Raw genomic sequence first — 9,362 nt, forward strand, 5'->3', positions numbered from 1 at the left:
AACATTCTTGTACAAGTCTTTGTGTGGGAATATGTTTTCAATTCTCTTGGGTAAATACCTAGGAGTGAAACTGGTAGGTCAACAAGCTGGGATTTCAGACTAGGTTCTCAGGATACCAAATCCCATGTTCAGTAATACTGGGTTATTGTTTTTTGTTGCTGTTGTTGCTACTGTTGTTTTTGTTTTGTTTTATTTGTGTTTAACTGAGGTAAAATTCACATAACATAAATTAAACATTAACCATTTTAAGGTCTACAATTCAATGGTATTTAGTACATTCAAATGTCATGCAACATCACCTCTATCAAGTTCCAACACATTTTCAGCATCCCAAAATAAGACCCCATTCCCATTAAGCAGTCACTCCCCACCTTCGCTCCCCTCAGCCCCTGGAATTCACCAACCTGTTTTCTGTCTCCACGAATTTGCCTCCTCTGGATATTTTATATAAATGAAATCATACACTATGTGACTTTTTTGTATCTAGATTCTTTCACTCAGTATAATGTTTTTTGAGGTTCATCCATGATGCAGCATGTTTCTATGCTTCATTCCATTTTATGGCTGAGTGATATTTCATTACATGGATGTATCACCTTTTTTTATGTGTTCATCTGTGGATGGGTTGTTTTTAAAACTGTCTTCCAACTAGTTTGTGGAGTCAGGAAGTTACAGGGTTTGGCTGTGGAGACACACGTCCTGTTCTCAAATCCCAGCTCTGCTACCCATTAGCTGTGTGATCTCAGCCAAGTGGTCCACCTTCTCTGTACCTTCATTTTCTCACGCATAGGATGTCAATAATAACAGTATCTGACTCGCAGGATTGAGGAGAAGGTTAAGCAAGTTGGTACCTGCTGGGTGTTTAGAACACTGACTGACACGTGGCAAGTGCCCTATAAATGTCCCTTTTATGGTGGAAGGAAAAGAACTCTGGAGCCAGGTCCCCACCTTCATATTACCTGGGTCCCATCTATTCCCTCCTCCCTCAGAGCCTCAGTGTTCTCATCTTAAAAATGGAGACAATAATATAGTGTCAGAACTTGGTGGCGATTCTTATTGAATAAAACGTATGCAGAGTGCTTGATACAGAGCAGGATTTTTGATAACTAGTAACTATTCTTCATCTGCAGGGTGGCAGTAGTTATACCATTATGGAGCAGCCCATGAGACACCCTGTGTTTAGGATTGCCAGATATAATACAGGATACACAGTTAAATTTGAATTTCAGACCAACAACAAATGATTTATTTTTGGTATCATTATATCCCATGCAACATTTGGGACATACTTATACTCAAAAAGCATTTTTTTATTTGAAATGTAAATTTAACAGGGAACCTTGTATTTTTGTTTGCTAAATCTGGTAACCCTCCCCATGGTAACAGATCAATACTAATGACACCACCCACTATTCATTAGTTACCAACTCTGTGCCTTAGAGTAAGTTGAGCTCTCACATGCAACATACCCTTGAATTCTCAAAACAACTTTACAAATAGAAATCAAAACCACAAAGAGATACCACCTCATACCCATTAGGATGGCTATCATCTGAAAAATAAGCAAACAAAAACCCAAAAATAACAAGTGTTGAGGAAGATGTTGAAAATTTGGAGCCCTTGTGTGTTATTGATGGGAATGTAAGTGGGACAACCACTATGAAAAACAGCATGGGGACTTCTCAAAATATTAAAAATAAAGTTGCTATATGACCCAGAAATTCCACTTCTGGGTATATACCCAAAATAATTGAAAGGAGGGTCTCAAAGAAATATTTGTGTGCCCATGTTTTTGGCAGCATTATTCACAATAATTTGATGAATGAATGGATAAACACAATGTGGTCTATCCACACAATGCAATATTATTCAGCCATGAAAAAGAAAAATATTCTGACACCATGCTACATGGATGAACCTTGAGGACATTACACTAAGTGAAATAAGCCTGTCACAACAAGACAAATACTGTAGGATTCCACTTACATGAGGCACCTAGTAGAGTCAAATTTACAGAGACAGAAAGTAGAATGCTGGCTGACAGAGGCTGGGGAGAGAGGAGAGAAGGGGGCATTATTGATTAATGTATATGAAGTTTCAGTTTTGAAAGATGGAAGAAGTTCTGGAGATGGATGGTAGTGATGGTTATCCAACAATACGAATGTACTTAATGCCACTGAACATTAGAAATGACGTAGTAGTTGTAATAATGGTAGCAGCAGTCGTAGCAGTAGGGGTTGTTGTAGTAAAAATAAAAGTAATAAACAAAATGTGGTAATCCATACCATGAATCGTTACTCAGCTATGAAATGGAGCAAGGAACTGATACATCCCACACACTGTAGGTGAACCTCGTAAACGTTATGCTTGGTGAAAGGAGGCAGGCACAAAAAGCCACATATTACATGATTTCATTCCTATGAAATAACCAGAATAGGCAAATCCACAGAGACAGAAAGTATATTAGTGGTTGCCAGGGCCTGGGAGGATAGGGGAATGGGGAGAAACTGCTATTAGGGAAAGAGTTTCCTTTGGGGGTGATGAAATGTCTTAGAACTGGATGGAGCTGTTGGTTGCACAACACTAAATGTACTAAATGTTACTGAATTATAACTTTAAAAGAGTTAATTTTATGTTATGCAAATTTTACCTCAATAAAAGTAAAATAGTAATATTGTTATTATTACAACTACCACTTATTGAGCATTTACTATGTGCCACACACAACTTAAGCCTTTTGACAGGAGCTAATTTATTATTTAGTAGCTCCTTATGAGGTAGGGATGGTTATCGACATTTTTGGAGGTGAATATTTCAAGCCAGGGGGTCACCAAGCTTGCAAGAGGCAGATACAGAATCTGAACCCAGGCTGTCTGTCTGGCACCAGCATCCCCTAAACTGTACTGCGAAGGGAAGCGGGAGAATTATGTTGGTGGGCCTCAAGGACTCCCATCCTTGCCTTCACCATATCAGCTCAACTTTTGCCTCTTGTCTCTGTTTAGGCTTCTGAGTAAGGTTTCCTATGAAGCATAGATTCTGTTGCACTCCCCACACCCCACAAAAGACTGCAAGTGTGAAAGTGAGAGCAACAGAAAGAATTTTTAAATCCCTGAATGTTCCTTTATCTGCCAGCCCAGGTGCGGCACACCTGTCAGGCATCGCTTAAAGGGGATTCCAAGAGTCTGTAAGGTTAAGTTGCCTTTTTCTTAGTCGGTGGCAAATGGCTAAGTGCCCATCATGCTATACAAAAAACAGTTTAATTTTTGTCTCACCTGCTGGAGATAAATGCATCTGCAGCATCTGGGCCCACACACCATTTCCTGCCATACTCCATTCACAGCCTCACTGTCATGTCTAGAATTGCTTAAAATCCCTCAGTTGTTCCCTTAAACTCCAAACTCCTCCCCTGGATTTCTAGATCCTGCAGAGCTGGCTCCTGCCCACCTCTCCAGCCTCTTCCTCTAGGGCACTCATCCTGCCCACCTTTGCTCACCCCAGCCACCCCTCCCCCACATGCTGTTTGTCTTTCAGCTCCTCCCACCCTAAGCTTGTCCCGACCTCAGGGCTTTTTCACATGCTGTTACTTCTGCCTGATACTCTCTGGCTTCAGCTTCTTCTCATCCTTCAGGTACCATCTTGCATCACTTCTGCCAAAATACTTCCCATGATTATTCCAAATACAATAGGCCCATCATTATAACTCCTCATGGGTCCTCATCCTTTGGGGCCATAGCTCTATTCACAGTGAGTTATCATATAGACAGTTATGTGCATTGGGACCCCAGAAAAATTAAAAAGGAAGGAAGGAAGGAAGGAAGGAAGGAAGGAAGGAAGGAAGGAAGGAAGGAGAAAGAAAACACGAGAAGAGAATGTCTCTTCTTTGGTATTCTTCCCGCAAGATCCACAATCCCAGTCTAACTGTGAGAAAACATCACACAAAACCAAACTGAGGAAAGTTCTACAAAATACCTGTTCAGTACTCTTCAAAAGCATCAAAGTTGTGAAAAACAAGGAAAGATTGAGGAAATGCCACAGACTGGAGAAGACTAAAGGGCATGTCACCTAAATATAATGTGGGGTCTTGGATGGGAGAAACAACGTTAGTGGAAAAACTAGGGAAATTTAAATACAGTTTGCATGAATATTGGGTTCTTAGTTTTAACCAAGGCACCCCGGTTATTTAAGATGTTAACATAAGAAAAATTGGGGTGAAGGTATATGGGGACTCTCAGTACTATCCTTGCAACACTTATGTAAATCTAAAATTATTTCAAAATAAAAATTTAAAATAAAAAAGCAAAAAACCAAAAAACAAACAAGTACCAGCAATTTTAGTTCTGGGTATATACCCCAAAAAACTGAAGAAGGTTCTCGAGGAGATATTTGTACACCCACGTTCATAGCCACATTATTCACAATAGCCAAAAGGTGAAAGCAACCCAAGTGTCCATCAATGGATGGATGGCTAAACAAAATGTGGTATATACAGGCAATGGGATATTATTCAGCCTTAAAAAGGAAGGAAATTCTAATGTTTATTGCAGCACTATTGACAATAGCCAAGAGTTGGAACCAGCACAAATGTCCATCATCAGATGAGTGGGTAAGGAAACTGTGGTACATCTACACAATGGAATACTACTCTGTTATAAAAAAGAATGAAATACTGCCATTTGCAGCAACATGGATGGACTTAGAAAAAACTATATTAAGTGAAACTAGTCAGGCACAGAAAGAGAAATATCACATGTTCTCACTTATTTGTGGGAGCTAAAAAATAAATAAATACACAAACAAATGGGGTGGGGGTGCAGGGAAGAAGACACAACAATCACAATTCCTTGAACAGATATGATGTTGATGGGTGGGAGAGGAGATAGGGAGCAGAAGGGAGGAATCAGTAAAGGGACATGAAAATCGACTACATTGTATATTGATAAAATGTTTTTTAAAAAGGAAAGAAGTTCTGACATATTCTACAGCATAGATGGAACTTGAGGTGAAACAAGGCATTCACAAAAGGACGAACCAAGAAGAGAAAGCCCAGGAGATAGGGAGCAGAAGGGAGGAATCAGTAAACGGACATGAAAACCGACTACATTGTATATTGATAAAATTTTTTTTAAAAAGGAAAGGAATTCTGACATATTCTACAGCATGGATGGAACTTGAGGTGAAACAAGGCATTCACAAAAGGACGAACCAAGAAGAGAAAGCCCAGGGAATTCCTTAGAGCAGGGTTTCTCCATATCTCAACATTTGGGGCTGAGTCATTTTTTGTTAAGGAGTGTTGTCCTGTCCACTGCAGGATGCTGAACAGCGTCACTGGCCTCCACCCACTAGATCCCAGTTGTAACCCAACCAGTTGTGGCAATAAAAATGTCTCCAGAAATTGACCAAATGTCCCTCATGAGGGCAACTTTGCCCCTATTGAGAACCACTGCTGTATTAGTTTGCTATTACTACCATAACAAATTACCACAGACTTAGTGGCTCAAAGCAACACAAATGTGTATATTTTCTTACAGTTCTGGAAGCCAGAAGTCCAAAATGAGACTTACGGGGCTCAAATCAAGGTGTGGGTGGGGGTGGATTCTCCTGCAGTCTGTGTGCGGAGAACCTGTTTTCCCGACTTTCCCATCTTCTAGTGGTCGCCTGCAAACCTTGGCTGTTTGCCCCTTCCTCCATCTTCAAATGCATCACTCCGGTCTCCAGTTCCATCATCACTTTGCCTTCTCCTCTTTTGTGGTCAAATCTGCCTCCTATCAGAGCCCTTGTGATTATATTTAAGGCCCACCCAGATAATCCAGCATAATCTCTGCTATAGATTGCATGTCCCCCCAAACTGACTGAAACTTAATCCACAGTGTAACTGTTCAGGGTCAGAAACCCTATTATGGTAATTGAAAGGTGGGGCCTTGAAAAGGTGATTAGATTGTGAGGACCATGCTGTAGTAAACAGATTAATAAATTGATGGTTTCATGGTGGTCATGGGCATGGTTCTGAGGGCTTTAAAAGGAGGAGTGAGGAATTAGCTCTCTCTCTGCCCCACCACTCCCACCATGTGACACCATTGTGCATTGCTGTAGGGTCACCCCACCAGATGTGCTCCCTGGACTTCAGACTTCCCAGCCTCTGACACTGTAAAAAATAAATTTTGTTTTCTTACAAATTACCTAGTTCCAGGTATTTTCTTATAAGCAACAGAAATGGACTAATACAATCTCCCAGTCTTGAAATCCTCAACTTCATCACATCTGCAAAGCCTCTTTTGCCACGTAAAGTAATATTTACAGGTTCTGGAGATTAAGACCTGGATGTCTTTGAGGACCGTTACTCAGCTTACCACGCCTACCTTAGAGAAGGTCATTTGCATTCAGGAAAGGGAAGGAAGCATTTCACTCCTTGACTGGTGGATTCCTGACCAACAGGTCTTGCATATTAATGATGTCTTTCTAGTCTGTGTTTTTGATGCTTTGACATTTTGGGGCTTTTGATGACCCCTCACAGGGTAAGCTAATTCTTATAGATAGTGAATGATTGTACCTTTTATAAGCAAACCAGCCAATCCAGACCTTACACCCCCAACTACCTCCTTTATGACCCCTCGTTCACCCACCCTAGTCACCCCAGGGCCAGGTACCAGACATCTAGCGGCTGCCCCTATGCCCCAGATCCTGCTGAAATTACAGCAATCAAATTAGTTAATTCTAAACCTCCATGCCCTGCCTTGCCCACTTCTTCCTGCAAAGAAACACAATGAAAACTCTTGTCCACTTTTACCCTTCGCTCTCTCTGCCTCCTGACTGGCCCTGGTGCTTCCCTGCATGGTGCCGTGTGGTTCCCCTCCTCTCGGGAACTATGAATAACAAACTATCTTTTCAATGGCAGTCATCTTGCTGATCTGTTAGCCTCACCTTACCTACATTTTAAACCATCTTGGTGCCTCCATGGGACTAACCAGAGCATGGTGAGAACTGAGGATGTGTGTCCTTGAAGTTTGGGGGGATGGCAGAAATGTCAAGGTGAGCATTCACGACAGCCGCCCCCACTGGCACACTGAGCCCACAGCAGCTACGGCAGTGTCTGACACTGAGAAAGCTGCCTGAAAAGGAGAACACCCCAGAGGGCTGCCTGAGGGGCAAAGAGGGCCCTGGGGGCATGTTATGGAGAGCAGGGGCCAAGGGGGTTGTGGCAGCATAGCAAGAGAGAGAGGACCACCCCGTGACTCAGGAGTACAAGGAGGGGCTGCATTCAGGTAGCACTGCAATAAGTAAACTCTCACTTATCAGATATTTAACACTATCCAAGTTATCTTCTTGTGGTGTCAGGGACTGCTGCAGGTGTTTCTGGGCAGGTGGGCCCTCTCATGGCCAGTCTGGACTCTGCTGCAGATGCCAGGACACAGGGTCATTGATGTGGGTTTTCTTGGGCCAACCCTGGAAGTGATGCACATTATCTCATCTAACTAGGATGGAGAGCAGGAAATAATTTGATACCTGTCTGGGAGGTTACTTCACAGCAAGAAAGAAAACTGGGAGCCCAGCATGTCTGGAATGGACCTGACACTTGTGACCACATCATGATGGTCTCCCATGGGACAGAAACAATTGCACACAATGATCACCTTCTAAGCACCCCACCAAACCCCAAACATCTCACTTTCTTGCTAAATAATGGCTGCTGCTTCTTTTCCTATTACAGCTTTATCCTTGCTCTAGCATGTCCTGCTATAGATAAGATTTATTGAGACACCCAATCATAGAATTGCCCCAGCTGACAACCCTCAATCCAGAGTGAGCTCTATCTTCCTGTGACCCAGCTCAAAATGATCCAAGTAAATCCAAATCCAATGAAAAGTTCTTTCTAACGCTCTCTAAATTAATCTGCTAGGGCTGCCATGACAAAGTACCAGAAGCCAGGTGGCTTAAACAACAGACATGTATTTTCTCATAGTTCTGGAGTCCAGAAGTCCGAAATTGAGGTGTCGGCAGAGTTGGTTTTTTCTTAGGCCTCTCTCCTTGGCTTGTAGAAGGCTGTCTTCTCCCTGTGTCCACACATGGTCATCCCTCTGTGCGTGTCTGTGCCCTAATCTCCTCTTCTCGTAAGGACACCAATCACATTGGATTAAGGCCCACCATAATGACCTTATTTTACCTTAATTACCTCTTTAAAGACTGTCTCCAAATACAGTAAAATTAGAGGTTACTGGAGTTTAGAACGTCAACATACAAATGGAGGTGGGGGAACACAGTCACCCTTTTACTTGGTGCATGTTACCACTTTCCCCATGACGTGCACTCTTTCTCACTGCAATAAGTAATAAACCCAACGTGTTCAACCGTAGGTGCGTTCCCGGTGGTCTCTGGCTGAAGGACATAAACACCAGCAATAGCTTGAAACTAAATAACACACATCCTTGTTCAAAGCAGGAATGTTTGACAGAATGAACAAAAAGGGGAATGGGGCTTCCCAAGGATTCCCACAAGAAAAAGATACACCGACCGCATGCCTGGTATGATGTGAGAGGGTAGAGCCAGAATGAAACAGCACCAGTCAAATGAGTCTCTATTCCCCTACTCCTTGCAGCCCTTTCAAGGAAGGGGACAGAGCAAGAAGAGCTGACAAACCAATCATTGTCACCCCTCCTCTCCGTTAGTCTGTGTGGCTGTGGCTCAAGCCCTCCACCAGCAGAAAGGAAGTAACTTTAAACTGGATAACAGATGGACGTTTTGATAATAAGTTTGGCTGAACTATTGACCTGAAGTTGGGACAGTTGGAAAACCCTCAAAGGCAAGAAAATCTAGAAGATATGCTTCTGATATAGCCAAGGCAATGGAAAAGGGGACTCAGATGGAGTGTAAAGGCAGGGCAAAAAGAATAAAGCTGTTTTCTGTTCGCACGATTGAGCCCAAGCTTCATTTATTTTAACTTTTCTATCCTTTTAAAAAAATTTTTGAACGATATATGCTGGCGAGGTTGCGGAGGAAAAGGAACTCTCATCCATTTCTGGTGGGACTGCAAAATGGTGCAGCCTCTATGGAAAATGGTATGGAGATTCCTCAAACAATTGCAGATAGATCTACCATATGACCCAGCTATCCCACTGCTGGGAATATAGCCAAAGGAATGGAAATCATCAAGTCAAAGGTATACCTGTTTCCCAATGTTCATTGCAGCACTCTTCACAATAGCCAAGAGCTGGAATCAACCCAAATGTCCATCATCGGATGAGTGGATACGGAAAATGTGGTATATCTACACAATGGAATACTACTCAGCTATAAAAACGAATGAAATACTGCCATTTGCAACAACATGGATGGACCTTGAAAGAATAATATTAAGTGAAAAGAGTCAG

The sequence above is a fragment of the Galeopterus variegatus genome, unplaced genomic scaffold (genome assembly GCF_000696425.1).
Source record: "Galeopterus variegatus unplaced genomic scaffold, G_variegatus-3.0.2 Scaffold11069, whole genome shotgun sequence".
Lineage (NCBI taxonomy): Eukaryota > Metazoa > Chordata > Mammalia > Dermoptera > Cynocephalidae > Galeopterus > Galeopterus variegatus.